The following is a 15958-nucleotide window of genomic DNA, read 5'->3' on the forward strand; positions in this document are numbered from 1 at the left end:
TGGTGGGGATCCTGTGGGGTCCACAGATCCTGAGGTGTCAAGGAAAAGTCATCCCTGCACCAAATGGCATGCAAAATTGCGTTTTTAGCCAATTCTGGCGTTAAACGCCGGGCTGGTGCCCATTTCTGGCGTTTAACGCCAGGTTCTTGCCCTTTCCTGGCGTTTAACGCCAGTCTGGTGCCCCTTTCTGGCGTTAAACGCCCAGAATGGTGCCAGACTGGGCGTTAAACGCCCATCTGCTAGCCTTACTGGCGTTTAAACGCCAGTAGGTTCTTCCTCCAGGGTGTGCTGTTTTTCTTCCTGTTTTTCATTTTGTTTTTGCTTTTTCAATTGATTTTGTGACTTCTTATGATCATCAACCTACAAAAAATATAAAATAACAAAAGAAAATAGATAAAATATAACATTGGGTTGCCTCCCAACAAGCGCTTCTTTAATGTCAGTAGCTTGACAGAGGGCTCTCATGGAGCCTCACAGATACTCAGAGCAATGTTGGAACCTCCCAACACCAAACTTAGAGTTTGGTTGTGGCCTCCCAACACCAAACTTAGAGTTTGACTGTGGGGGCTCTGTTTGACTCTGATTTGAGAGAAGCTCTTCATGCTTCCTCTCCATGGTGACAGAGGGGTATCCTTGAGCCTTAAACACAAAGGATTCTTCATTCACTTGAATGATCAGTTCACCTCCATCAACATCAATCACAGCCTTTGCTGTGGCTAGGAAGGGTCTGCCAAGGATGATAGATTCATCCATGCATTTCCCAGTCTCTAGGACTATGAAATCAGTAGGGATGTAATGGTCTTCAATCTTCATCAGAACATCCTCTACAAGTCCATAAGCTTGTTTTCTTGAGTTGTCTACCATCTCTAGTGAGATTCTTGCAGCTTGTACCTCAAAGATCCCTAGCTTCTCCATTACAGAGAGAGGCATGAGGTTTACACTTGACCCTAAGTCACACAGAGCCTTCTTGAAGGTTATGGTGCCTATGGTACAAGGTATTGAAAACTTCCCAGGATCTTGTCTCTTTTGAGGTAATTTCTGCCTAGACAAGTCATCCAGTTCTTTGGTGAGCAAAGGAGGTTCGTTCTCCCAAGTCTCATTTCCAAATAACTTGTCATTTAGCTTCATGATTGCTCCAAGGTATTTAGCAACTTGCTCTTCAGTGACATACTCATCCTCTTCAGAGGAAGAATACTCATCAGATCTCATGAAAGGCAGAAGTAAGTCCAATGGAATCTCTATGGTCTCATTTTGAGCCTCAGATTCCCATGGTTCCTCATTGGGGAACTCAGTGGAGGCCAGTGGACGTCCATTGAGGTCTTCCTCAGTGGCGTTCACTGCCTCTCCTTCCTCTCCAAATTCGGCCATGTTGATGGCCTTGCACTCTCCTTTTGGATTTTCTTCTGTATTGCTTGGAAGAGTACTAGGAGGGAGTTCAGTAACTTTCTTGCTCAGCTGACCCACTTGTGCCTCCAAATTCCTAATGGAGGATCTTGTTTCAGTCATGAAACTTTGAGTGGTTTTGATTAGATCAGAGACCATGGTTGCTAAGTCAGAGGGGTTCTGCTTAGAATTCTCTGTCTATTGCTGAGAAGATGATGGAAAAGGCTTGCCATTGCTAAACCTGTTTCTTCCATCATTATTGTTGTTGAAACCTTATTGAGGTCTCTCTTGATTCTTCCATGAGAAATTTGGGTGATTTCTCCATGAAGAATTATAGGTGTTTCCATAGGGTTCTCCTAGGTAATTCACCTCTTCTATTGAAGGGTTCTCAGGATCATAAGCTTCTTCTTCAGATGAAGCATCCTTAGTACTGCCAGGTGCATTTTGCATTCCAGACAGACTTTGAGAAATCAAATTGACTTGTTGAGTCAATATCTTGTTCTGAGCCAGAATGGCATTCAGAGTATCAATCTCAAGAACTCCTTTCTTCTGACTTGTCCCATTGTTCACAGGATTCCTTTCAGAAGTGTACATGAATTGGTTATTTGCAACCATTTCAATTAGCTCTTGAGCTTCTGTAGGCGTCTTCTTCAGATGAAGAGATCCTCCAGCAGAGCTATCCAAAGACATCTTGGATAGTTCAGAGAGACCATCATAGAAAATACCTATGATGCTCCATTTAGAAAGCATGTCAGATGGACATTTTCTGATCAATTGTTTGTATCTTTCCCAAGCTTCATAGAGGGATTCTCCTTCCTTCTGTCTGAAGGTTTGGACTTCCACTCTAAGCTTACTCAATTTTTGAGGTGGAAAGAACTTTACCAAGAAGGCATTGACTAGCTTTTCCCATGAGTCCAGGCTTTCTTTAGGTTGTGAGTCCAACCATGTCCTAGCTCTGTCTCTTACAGCAAAAGGGAATAGCATAAGTCTGTAGACCTCAGGGTCAACCCCATTAGTCTTGACAGTGTCACAGATTTGCAAGAATTCAGCTAAGAACTGATGAGGATCTTCCAATGGAAGTCCATGGAACTTGCAATTCTGTTGCATTAGAGAAACTAATTGAGGCTTAAGCTCAAAGTTGTTTGCTCCAATGGCAGGGATAGAGATGCTTCTCCCATAGAAGTCGGGAGTAGGTGCAGTAAAGTCACCCAGCACCTTCATTGCATTGTTTGCATTGTTGTTGTTTTCGGCTGCCATGGTTTCTTCTTCTTTGAAGAATTCGGTTAGGTCCTCTACAGAGAATTGTGCCTTAGCTTCTCTTAGCTTTTGCTTCAAGGTCCTTTCAGGTTCAGGGTCAGCTTCAACAAGAATGCCTTTGTCTTTGTTCCTGCTCATATGAAAGAGAAGAGAACAAGAAAATATGGAATCCTCTATGTCACAGTATAGAGATTCCTTGAGGTGTCAGAAGAACAGAAAAATAGAAGGAAGAAGTAGAGAATTCGAACTTAGTGAGATAGAGTTCGAATTGTGCATTGAGGAGGAGTGGTACTCCACAAATAGAAGGATGTGAGAAGAGAGAAAGAAATTTTCGAAAATTAAGTGAAAGATTTTAAGAACATTTTGAAAAATTGAGTGATAATTTTCGAAAACTAAAAGTGGGAAAGAAATCAAGCGATTTTTTAAAAAAAATATGATTGAAAACTATTTTTGAAAAATATGTGATTAAAAAGATATGTTTGAAAAATTATGCTTTTAAAAAGATATGATTGAAAAGATATGATTTGAAAACAATTTTAAAAAGATTTGATTTTAAAATTAATGACTTGGCTAACAAGAAAAGATATGATTCAAACATTAAACCTTTCTCAACAGAAAAGGCAACATACTTAAAATGTTCAATCAAATCATTAATTGTTAGCAAGTATCTTTGAAAAAGGAAAGAAATTGATTTTGAAAACATTTGATTGAAAAGATATGATTTGATTTTGAAAAACTTTGAAAACTTGAAAAAAATTGATTTTGAAAACAAAATCCTCCCCCTTGTGCCATCCTGGCGTTAAACGCCCAGAATGGTGCACATTCTGGCGTTTAACGCCCAATGCACAACCTTTTTGGGCGTTAAACGCCCAACCAGGCACCCTGGCTGGCGTTTAAACGCCAGTCTGTCCTTCTTCACTGGGCGTTTTGAACGCCCAGCTTTTTCTGTGTAATTCCTCTGCTGCATGTTCTGAATCTTCAGTTCCCTATACTATTGACTTGAAAATAGAACCAAGATCAATTAAACAATGCATGCAAGACACCAAACTTAAAATTAGACACTAGACTCAAACAAGAAACATAAAATCTTTTTGGTTTTTATGATTTTTATAAATTTTTTTGTGCTTTTTCGAAAATTATATGAAAATAGAAAATAAAGGTTTCAGAATTCTCAATTTGAATTCCAGGAATCATTGCAATGCTAGTCTAAGACTCCGGTCCAGGAATTAGACATGGCTTCACAGCCAGCCAAGCTTCCAAAGAAAGCTTCGGTCCAAAACACTAGACATGGCCAATGGCCAGCCAAGCCTTAGCAGATCATTGCTCCAATAGCAAGATTGATAGGAATCAACAAGCTCTTGTGATGATCAGTTGAAACCTCGGTCCAATAAGATTAGACATGGCTTCTCAGCCAGCCAGATTTCAACAGATCATCATGAAACTCTAGAACTCATTCTTAAGAACTCTGAAAAAAAAATACCTAATCTAAGCAACAAGATGAACTGTCAGTTGTCCATACACAAAACAATCCCCGGCAACGGCGCCAAAAAACTTGGTGCGCGAAATCGTGATCACTACAACTTCGCACAACTAACCAGCAAGTGCACTGGGTCGTCCAAGTAATACCTTACGTGAGTAAGGGTCGATCCCACGGAGATTGTTGGTATGAAGCAAGCTATGGTCACCTTGTAAATCTTAGTCAGGCAGACTCAAATGGGTATAGATGATGAATAAAACATAAAGATAAAGATAGAGATACTTATGTAATTCATAGGTGAGAATTTCAGATAAGCGTATGGAGATGCTTTGTCCCTTCCGTCTCTCTGCTTTCCTACTGTCTTCATCCAATCCTTCTTACTCCTTTCCATGGCAAGCTTATGCAAGGGTTTCACCGTTGTCAGTGGCTACCTCCCATCCTCTCATTGGAAATGTTCAACGCACCTGTCACGGCACGGCTATCCATCTGTCGGTTCTCAATCAGGCCGGAATAGAATCCAGTGATTCTTTTGCATCTGTCACTAACGCCCCGCCTTCAGGAGTTTGAAGCACGTCACAGTCATTCAATCATTGAATCCTACTCAGAATACCACAGACAAGGTTAGACCTTCCGGATTCTCTTGAATGCCGCCATCAGTTCTTGCCTATACCACGAAGACTCTGATCTCACGGAATGGCTGGCTCGTTTGTCAGGCGAGCGCTCGGTTGTCAGGCGATCAACCATGCATCGTGTATCAGAAATCCAAGAGATAAACATTAGAGCCTCGTTTGCTTGTAGAACAAAAGTGGTTGTCAGTCACTTTGTTCATAAGTGAGAATGATGATGAGCGTCACATAATCATCACATTCATCAAGTTCTTGAGTGCGAATGAATATCTTAGAATAAGAACAAGCGGAATTGAATAGAAGAACAATAGTAATTGCATTAATACTCGAGGTACAGCAGAGCTCCACACCTTAATCTATGGTGTGTAGAAACTCCACCGTTGAAAATACATAAGAACAAGGTCTAGGCATGGCCGCGAGGCCAGCCTCCCAAAGTGATCAAAAGATCTAAAGATCAAAAGATTCCAAAGATCAGAAGATGAAAATACAATAGTAAAAGGTCCTATATATAGAGAACTAGTAGCCTAAGGTGTACAAAGATGAGTAAATGACATAAAAATCCACTTCCGGGCCCACTTGGTGTGTGCTTGGGCTGAGCATTGAAGCATTTTTCGTGTAGAGACTCTTCTTGGAGTTAAACGCCAGCTTTTGTGCCAGTTTGGGCGTTTAACTCCCATTTTGGTGCCAGTTCCGGCGTTTAACGCTGGGAATTCTGAGGGTGACTTTGAACGCCGGTTTGGGCCATCAAATCTTGGGCAAAGTATGAACTATCATATATTGCTGGAAAGCCCAGGATGTCTACTTTCCAACGCCGTTGAGAGCGCGCCAATTGGGCTTCTGTAGCTCCAGAAAATCCACTTCGAGTGCAGAGAGGTCAGAATCCAACAACATATGCAGTCCTTTTCAGTCTCTGAATCAGATTTTTGCTCAGGTCTCTCAATTTCAGCCAGAAAATACCTGAAATCACAGAAAAACACACAAACTCATAGTAAAGTCCAGAAAAGTGAATTTTAACTAAAAACTAATAAAAATATACTAAGAACTCAACTAAAACTACTAAAAACATACTAAAAACAGTGCCAAAAAGCGTTCAAATTATCCGCTCATCACTCTCCATCTTCAAGCAGGTCATGAAAATTACGGGCCTCGCGACTAAGTTCGTTGTACATATACAGCAACTCTTCGACATCCCCCCCCCCCCGGAATGTTTGTTGCTTGAGTCTTCATCATCGGCAACCAGTCCGGGGAAGTTGAATGCATCGTGGACCATGTCGCGCATTGGATCTCTAAGGTTTCTACACGGTTCACCTTCCTGTCTATCACTAGAGCTCTTTCCTACGGTCTCTCACCGTAATGTAGCCAAAAGGTATAATTAGGGAGAAAAGGTTTTATTAGCAGATGATCGTAGGCATCCTCTCTATTTTGGAAAAGAAGGAACCCGCACGAAGGACATGGATAGTGTATTATTCCATCGGAGGCTACACTAGTGAATGCGAAGTCCAGAAATATGTTTAAGTCTGTATTATATTCTTAACTATCTCGTGGCTTTGAGATCCAACTCTTATTTATATCTAATTTAATGAAATTATACAAAAAAAATAAAGAAACAATTCATAAAGTCATACAAATAGATAAAATTTAACCAAATTTTGGGCTATGTGTCAAAAGAAATAATTATAGTTTACCATAATAATATAATAGGAGAGTAATAATAGATTTAAATTCAATATTATTAGTAATCTCATAAAGAGTGAGAGAATAACTTAATAAGGAATTAGAAACAAAGTTACTTGCACCTCGGATAATATAGAGCATACGAATTGTATTGAGAAGGTTACTTACTCATTGCAAAATTCTGCTGTTTCCAAAAAATTATTAGAAGAAAGAATTTCTAGTTCCGAAGCGAAAAATAAAAGAGGGAAGAAAAGCTTCCTTAAGAAAAAAGAGGAATAAAAGTTAGAGTTAAAAAGTATAAAAAACAAAAATATAAGTAAACAATCATAGTAGACAAAAAGAATAGAATCATATCAAATTCTTTCTCTGTAAGCAAACCATTTTTTATTGCTTGGTTTGCTAAAAAGAATATGTGAAATATTCCCATGTACCTAGCTAGCTACTTATAAGAATGAGGTACGTATGTGTATTCTAATTAGGAGTTGGCAAAAGCAAAAGCTCCCTGTCGTTGGTAAAATAGTAGGACCCATTTATATCTTACTCGTCTTAGAACCTTAAAAACAAAACACTCCAACATTGATTTATGAACAAAAAAGGTTCTCGATATTTCCTAGAACAATAATGAGAACCCCCACTTGTTAACATGGTTTTTATCATGAAAACAATAGATAACATAAAAAGGCAAAAATAATAATATAAAATAACTTTATATTTCAAATGAAATTATGAGTAAGAGCTTACTGGAAACATAGAATCAGCAATGCAAAAGGAGCTGGCTAAGTGGCTATCATCTATGATCTATGTATGTATGACTTTGAAGTTTGAAGGAAAGAGTTTATGCAGAAAAATGATTGCTTAAGAAATCCAAAACAAAAAAAGCAACAACAACAAAGCCTGTGATTCTATTTCTTTTGTGAGTTATATGGCTTCAAAATGCTTTGGTGGGTCTTTTTAAAAGGTTGTAAAACTTCAAAAGTAAGCAGTGTCTCTGTGTTTGTGATCAAAACTTCATTTCTAAGACTTATGCACAAAAATTACAAAAGTTAGAACAAAAAATGTCACAGTTACTATGTATCTATGTTTTCTAGCATAGGGACAATATGGTGGTAACAAAGAAAGTAACACACAATTAGCTTTATATACTACTCTACATTAGGCAAAGGTTATATACAATTATACACATTCACCACCTTACTTGTTTATTTTTTACACATTAGGCAAAGTTTACTCTTTTAATAGTAATTGATTATTTTACAAATAAAGTACTCTAGGAAGATTGTGCTACTGCTGCAAGACATGCATCAACAAAGTAAATTAATCTTGTCCTCATGTTTTAATCCCAGCCACAATAGTATTTACAAAGACATCCCAAAACAAATGCTATAGCTACCACAGCATGGCCCTACTAAATAGTTGCAAATGGCCATATATACATATAAATTGTTAATGTAAGTAATCATTGCAATATATTCTAGAATCAGATCAAAGAACTAAAGAAAATATATATTTCTTACACTCATGAATGAGACAATGGAAGCAATATATCGATAAGGTTAAGCTCAAACTCTTGTAATTGTACGTTAGCAGGGGTGTTGTAAAGCTTTTAAGGACTATATTTTTAGGCGTTTTAAATTTATATAAGTACTATCTAGCATTTATAATATTCTACATTGCAAGACTTAAACTGCTACATAAACATGCTTCTATCTACATGATCAATTGATTTTTCAAAAAAGTTAAAAATTAAAAAATAAATAAAAAAGAGAAGATAAAGGTGGCACAGCGCACTAGAGTCCTATTAAGACATGATAAAGATGCAACATGGGCTATGAAGTCTCACATTTTTAAACAAAAGATAGTGTAAAATAAAACTAACCTTGTAAATTAACACAAAAAAAATTGTAAAATAAAACTAACCTCGTAATGTCTTGGAGAAAGGGATTAATTGAGTAGGTTATGACAACTAATCTTATATTCACTGAAAAATGAATAAGGATATAGGTATAACTAAATCACGTGACATGACATACAATAAGATACATCTGACTGATCATTTGGACCCTTGCCCATTTAGAATTGAACAAAGCCTTTTTGCCCTGCATATTTGCATGAAATTTTGAATTTTTGGTAAGTAATTATTTGAGATTTAATCAATTAAAGCAGATAAAGGAGAACTTAAATCCTAGGAAAAATAGTATAACTTAAAAATTGCAATACTCAACATAATTATTTAGAATAATGAGAATACTAACTTTGGCAATGCTTTTGACCTATGACTATATCTTATTTGCATGCAAGGAGACATTTTAGACCTTATGTTTATCACAAATTCCTACAGTGCTGAGAGGTAGGTTCTACTTTCAATTCTTCTTTTGCAACTTTACAAATTAGCATTGGCAAGAATCATGGTTTAGCAAATCATTTTCAATACTGGATGGTGCATCACATGCCTTTTGGTTGGTTTCACAAGGACTGCATTAGTGATATTGTATAAGAAATACTTCTTCAAAGCTGAGCAAATGATATAAGGAGTATCCGGGGTCTTATTATTAAGGAATTCGACTCATTTTTGGTATATAGTAATTATTTTATTATTCAGTGGATGTTACACTACTATTATTATAAAGTATAAACACAAAAACAGTTCACTGATCTTTTCATCATTACCAATTCAACATTCAAGTAAATACAATCGTGACCAAATTCTGCAGTACTACTGTATTTACTTGTGCTTTTGTTCTTTAAGTTTTAAATTTAAACATTATTTTAACATTGAATAATAAGAAAAATAAGTCAATTCATGAATTCAACATCTTTTAGCCCTCCAATCACTTTATCAGTTCTGAATTTATTCAGGACATCAGATTTTAAGATGTTTGTGTGGCTAATTTTCTTTATGTTTCTTTTTCCAGCTGCTTTTAAAAAGTCAAAAACAATATTCACTGAAGTGCTAATGTTTTTGCACGTTTGATCTTCATTTAGTTAATATTATATAGACTCAAGTCTCATGGTCATGTAAATGGAGTCTTCAAAGATAGGGGCTTCATTGCTTTATAAAGTTATCACACTAAGGAATTAACATGTATATTAGTTCTTTCATTAACTGGCATCATCCATAAATTAAGGAAAAATCAAAAGAAAACAAAATTACCAGACAAATGGAGATTTAGATAATCGAATCTAATTTAGCAAGGTAATCAAATTTTCTATCCAATCTTTCTGTGTATTATTGCATCCAAACATATTGCAGAAACAATCCTTGATATTTTAAAATTATTATTAACATATAATAATGTTGTTTCCACATGTCAATCAGCAATTCATAACATCTTTAGTACGAATTCAAATTAAAGAAAGCTGATTCTACCCCAAATTGGAAAAGGTAAAGGCGGCAGCAATAAATAATATACACGTGGTGGACGAAATTGTGATCATCACTATTGGCTCTTTGGTATGTACACAAAAACTATTGTGTCTCTTGGTTAAATTCACAACTCCGTTCAACTAGCCAGCAAGGGTATTGGGTCGTCCAAGTAATAAACCTTACGTGAGTAAGGGTCGATCCCACAGAGATTGTTGGTATGAAGCAAGCTATGGTCAACTTGTAAATCTCAGTTAGGCAGATTAAAATTGTTTAAGATTTCGGAAATTAATAATAAGAAAATAACAAAAGGGATAGAATACTTATGCCGATTCATTGGTGAGAATTTCAGATAAGTGGATGGAGATGCTGTATGGCTCAAGGACGCCTGCTCTCCTACTGCTTCTACTCAATTCTTCTTACTCCTTTCCATGGCAAGCTTTGTATAGGGGTTCACCATCAGCGGTGGCTACTTTCAATCCTCTCGGGAAAATGATCCTATGCGGTTGTCAATCGCACGGATAATCGTCTGGAGGCATCACCCATGGTTGATGGCTACATCCCATCCTCGCAGTGAAAACTAATGCTCACGCACTCTGTCACAGTACAGCTAATCACTGGTTGGTTCCCGCGCCTACTGGAATAGAATCCCTTGATCCTTTTGCATCTGTCACTAACGCCCAGCACTTGCAAGTTTGAAGCACGTCACAGTCATTCATTACCGGAATCCTACTCGGAATACCACAGACAAGGTTAGACTTTCCGGATTCCCAGGATCCTACTCGGAATACCACAGACAAGGTGAGACTTTCCGGATCCTCATAAATGCCGCCATCTATCTAGCTTATACCACGAAGATTCTGTTGGGGAATCTAAGAGATACACATTCAAGCTCTGTTGCATGTAGAACGGAAGTGGTTGTCAATCACGCGCATTCATAAGTGAGAATGATAATGAGGGTTATCTGACTCATCACATTCATCATGTTCTTGGGTACGAATGAATATCTTGGAATAAGAATAAAAGAGGAATTGAATAAAAGAAAATAGAATTTCATTAATACTTGAGGTACAGCAGAGCTCCACACCCTTAATCTATGGTGTGCAGAAACTCCACCGTTGAAAATACATAAGTAAAAGAGGTTCAGGCATGGCCTAATGGCCAGCCCTCTCCATGATCAAGTGACCGAATATTCAAAGAGATTAAACTGTCAAAAGATGTCTAATACAATAGATAAATGTCCTATATATACTAGACTAGCTACTAGGGTTTACATGAGTAAGTAATTGATGCATAAATCCACTTCCGGGGCCCACTTGTGTGTGCTTGGGCTGAGCTTGATCTATCCACGAGCTGAGGCTTCTCTTGGAGTTGAACTTCGAGTTATGACGTGTTTTGGGCGTTCAACTCCGGATCATGACGTTTTTCTGGCGTTTAACTCCAGACAGCAGCATGTACTTGGCATTCAACGCCAAGTTACGTCGTCATTCTTCGAATAAAGTATGGACTATTATATATTGCTGGAAAGCCCTGGATGTCTACTTTCCAACGCCGTTGAGAGCGCGCCAATTGGAGTTCTGTAGCTCCAGAAAATCCATTTCGAGTGCAGAGAGGTCAGAATCCAACAGCATCAGCAGTCCTTTGTCAGCCTTTTTCAGAGTTTTGCTCAAATCCCTCAATTTCAGTCAGAATTTACCTGAAATCACAGAAAAACACACAAACTCATAGTAAAGTCCAGAAATATGAATTTAACATAAAAACTAAGGAAAACATCCCTAAAAGTAGCTTGAACTTAATAAAAACTACCTAAAAACAATGCCAAAAAGCGTATAAATTATCCGCTCATCACAACACCAAACTTAAATTGTTGCTTGTCCCCAAGCAACTGAAAATCAAATAGGATAAAAAGAAGAGAATATACTATAAATTCAAAAATATCAATGAATTTTAATTATAATTAAATGAGCGGGACTTGTAGCTTTTTGCTTCTGAACAGTTTTGGCATCTCACTTTTTCCTTTGTAGTTTAGAGGGATTGGCGTCTCTGGGGAACTTAGAATTTGGGATAGTGTTATTGACTTTCTTAGTTAAGCATGTTGATTCTTGAACACAGCTACTTATGAGTCTTGGCCGTGGCCCTAAGCACTTTGTTTTCCAGTATTACCACCGGATACATAAATGTCACAGACACATAACTGGGTGAACCTTTTTAGATTGTGACTTAGCTTTGCTAAAGTCCCCAGTTAGTGGTGTCCAGAGCTCTTAAGCACACTCTTTTGCTTTGGATCACGACTTTAACCACTCAGTCTCAAGCTTTTCACTTGGACCTTCATGACACAAGCACATGGTTAGGGACAGCTTGATTTAGCCGCTTAGGCCTGGATTTTATTTCCTTGGGCCCTCCTATCCATTGATGCTCAAAGCCTTGGATCCTTTTTACCCTTGCCTTTTGGTTTTAAGGGCTATTGGCTTTTTCTACTGCTCCTTCTTTTTCTATATACTCTTTTTAGCCATTTTTTTTTCACTGCTTTTTCTTGCTTCAAGAATCAATTTCATGATTTTTCAGATCATCAATAACATTTCTCTTTGTTCATCATTCTTTCAAGAGCCAACAATTTTAACACTCATAAACAACAATATCAAAAGACATATGCACTGTTCAATCATTCATTCAGAAAACAAAAAGTATTGTCACCACATCAATATAATTAAATTAAATTCAATAATAAATTCAAAATTTATGTACTTCTTGTTCTTTTGAATTAAAACATTTTTCATTTAAGAGAGGTGAAGGACTAATGGATTTTATTTATAGCTTTAAGGCATGGTTACACACTAATGATCATGAAATTAAGACACAAAACATAGATAAACACAATATTAAAAAAAACGAAAACAGAAAGAAGTAAGAACAAGGAATGAATCCACCTGAGTAAGGGTGGCGCCTTTTTGAAGGTCAAATGGTGCTCTTTGAGCTCCTCTATGTCTCTTCCTTGCTTCTGTTGAATGATTCATAGTAATTTTGGTGTTCCTCTCCTTAGTTGCTTCCAATATTTGTGTGGAGGACAACTTATTCCCTGAGGTATCTCAGGGATCTCTTGATTTGCAGCCACATGTTCTACCACTGAGTTATGACGGCTTATATTTTTTTCTATTTCCCAAGGCTCAGAGGTGGAGGCTTTTGTCTTTCCTTTGAGGTTTCTCTGGCCTTAGGTGCCATTAATGGTAATGGAAAAGCAAAAAAAGCTATGCTTTTACCACACCAAACTTAAAATATTGCTCGCCCTCGAGCAAGAGAAGAAAGAAGAGAAGAAGAAGAAGAAGAAAATGGAGGTGAGTGAGGGGAGATGGATTCGGCTATATGGGTGGGATTGGGTGGGAAAGAGAAGTTGAATTGTAAAGGTAGGTTGGGTGTATGGGGAAGAGTGGGTAGATGTAGGTGGTGAAGAATGTTGGGAATTGTGACATGGGGAATAGTCATCACAAAAACTAGGATTAGGAGGTAAGGTGGGAATGTGGTAGATGGGGATCCTGTGGGGTCCACAGATCCTGAGGTGAGGATCCTGTGGGGTCCACAGATCCTGAGGTGTCAAGGAATTCCATCCCTGCACCATATAGGCATGTAAAATGCCTTCATGCATCATTCTGGCGTTCAAACGCCCATTGGTGCATGTTCTGGGCGTTCAACGCCCATGTAATGCATGTTTCTGGCGTTCAGCGCCAGTTTGTCCTCTCTGTGCATGTTCCTGGCGTTTAACGCCAGGTTGTTGCTTGTTCCTGGCGTTCAGCGCCAGAATGGTGCTCTGTTCTGGCGTTGAACGCCGGCCAGATGCACCTTACTGGCGTTTGAACGCCAGCCCGTGCATCCTCCAGGGTGAAAATTTTTTTCTTCTGTTTTTGACTCTGTTTTTAATTTTTTGATTTTTTTTGTGACTCCTCATGATCATGTACCTAATTGAACACAAAAATAACAAAGAAACAAAATAAAATAAAATTAGATAATAAAATTGGGTTGCCTCCCAACAAGCGCTTCTTTAATGTCAATAGCTTGACAGTGGCTCTCATGGAGCCACAAGGTGATCAGGTCAATGTTGTATAGTTGCCTACACCAAACTTAGAGTTTGGATATAGGATTTTAACACCAAACTTAGGGTTTGGTTGTGGCCTCCCAACACCAAACTTAAAGTTTGACTGTGGGGGCTCTTCTTGACTCTGAACTGAGAGAAGCTCTTCATGCTTACTCTCTTTTGTCACAGAGGGATGGCCATGTGCCTTAAACACAAGGTATTCTCCATTCAATTGAAGGACTAATTCGCCTCTGTTGACATCTATCACAGCTCCTGCTGTGGCTAGGAAAGGTCTTCCAAGGATGATGCAATCATCCTCTTCCTTCCTAGTGTCTAGGATTATGAAATCAGTAGGGATGTAAAGGCCTTCAACCTTTACTAGAACGTCCTCTACTAACCCATAAGCTTGTCTCAATGACTTGTCTGCCAGTTGCAATGAGAACAAGGCAGGTTGTACCTCAATGATCCCCAGCTTCTCCATTACAGAGAGTGGCATAAGATTTATCCCTGACCCCAGATCACACAGAGCTTTTTCAAAGATCATGGTGCCTATAGAACAAGGTATTAAGAACTTGCCAGGATCTTGTTTCTTTTGAGGTAGAGTTTTCTGAATCCAAGAATCCAGTTCATTAATGAGCAAGGGAGGTTCACTTTCCCAAGTCTCATTACCAAACAACTTGGCATTCAGCTTCATGATAGCTCCTAAATATTGAGCAACTTGCTCTCCAATTACATCTTCATCCTCTTCAGAGGAAGAATAGTCTTCAGAGCTCATGAATGGCAGAAGGAGATTCAATGGAATCTCTATGGTCTCTATATGAGCCTCAGATTCCTTTGGATCCTTAATAGGAAACTCCTTCTTGCTTGAGGGACGTCCTAGGAGGTCTTCCTCACTAGGATTTTCGTCCTCCTCCTCCCTAGTGCATTCGGCCATTTTGAATATGTCAATGGCCTTGCACTCTCCTTTTGGATTTTCTTCTGTATTGCTTGGGAGAATACTGGGAGGAGTTTCAATTACTGTCTTACTCAGCTGGCCCACTTGTGCCTCCAGATTTCTAATGGAGGATCTTGTTTCATTCATAAAACTGAAAGTGGCCTTTGACAGATCAGAAACTACATTGGCTAAATTAGAAGTGTTTTGTTCAGAGTTCTCTGTCTGTTGCTGAGAAGATGATGGATATGGCTTGCTATTGCCTAGCCTGTTGCGTCCACCATTGTTAAAACCTTGTTGAGGTTTTTGTTGATCCTTCCATGAGAAATTTGGATGATTTCTCCATGATGAGTTATAGGTGTTTCCATAAGGTTCACCTATGTAATTAACCTCTGCCATGGCAGGGTTCTCAGGATCATAAGCTTCTTCAGAAGCTGCCTCTCTAGTACTGTTGGATGCATGTTGCAATCCATTCAGATTTTGAGAGATCATGTTGACCTGTTGAGTCAACACTTTGTTCTGAGCCAATATGGCATTTAGAGCATCAATTTCAAGAACTCCTTTCTTCTGAGGTATCCCATTGTTCACGGAATTCCTCTCAGAGGTGTACATGAACTGGTTATTTGCAACCATGTCAATGAGCTCTTGAGCCTCTTCAGGCGTTTTCTTCAGGTGAATGGATCCACCTGCAGAATGGTCCAATGACATTTTCGAAAATTCAGAGAGACCATAATAGAATATGTCTAATATGGTCCATTCTGAAAACATGTCAGATGGACATCTCTTGGTCAACTGCTTGTATCTTTCCCAAGCTTCATAGAGGGATTCACCATCTTTTTGTTTGAAGGTTTGAACATCCACTCTCAGCTTGCTCAGCTTTTGAGGAGGAAAGAATTTATCCAAGAAGGCAGTGACCAGCTTATCCCAGGAGTCCAGGCTATCCTTAGGTTGTGAATCCAACCAGATTCTAGCTCTGTCTCTTACAGCAAAAGGGAAAAGCATGAGTCTGTAGACTTCAGGATCAACTCCATTCGTCTTTACAGTCTCACAGATCTGCAAGAACTCAGTTAAGAACTGATAAGGATCTTCAGATGGAAGTCCATAAAACTTGCAGTTTTGTTGCATTAATGCAACTAGCTGAGGTTTCAGCTCAAAGTTGTTGGCTCCAATGGCAGGAATGGAG

General features: G+C 38.4%; 2 non-coding genes across 2 annotated transcripts; both read left to right on the plus strand.

Annotated features, from left to right (window-relative positions):
* Positions 1-2131: 2131 nt before the first annotated feature.
* Positions 2132-2235, plus strand: LOC130938636 (small nucleolar RNA R71). The gene has a single exon (XR_009069795.1). It is a non-coding gene; the product is annotated as a small nucleolar RNA R71 (small nucleolar RNA).
* A 13306-nt stretch (positions 2236-15541) lies between these two features.
* On the plus strand, positions 15542-15645 carry LOC130938183 (small nucleolar RNA R71). The gene has a single exon (XR_009069358.1). It is a non-coding gene; the product is annotated as a small nucleolar RNA R71 (small nucleolar RNA).
* The last annotated feature ends 313 nt before the right edge of the window (positions 15646-15958 follow it).

Source organism: Arachis stenosperma, chromosome 6, assembly GCF_014773155.1.
Source record: "Arachis stenosperma cultivar V10309 chromosome 6, arast.V10309.gnm1.PFL2, whole genome shotgun sequence".
NCBI lineage: Eukaryota > Viridiplantae > Streptophyta > Magnoliopsida > Fabales > Fabaceae > Arachis > Arachis stenosperma.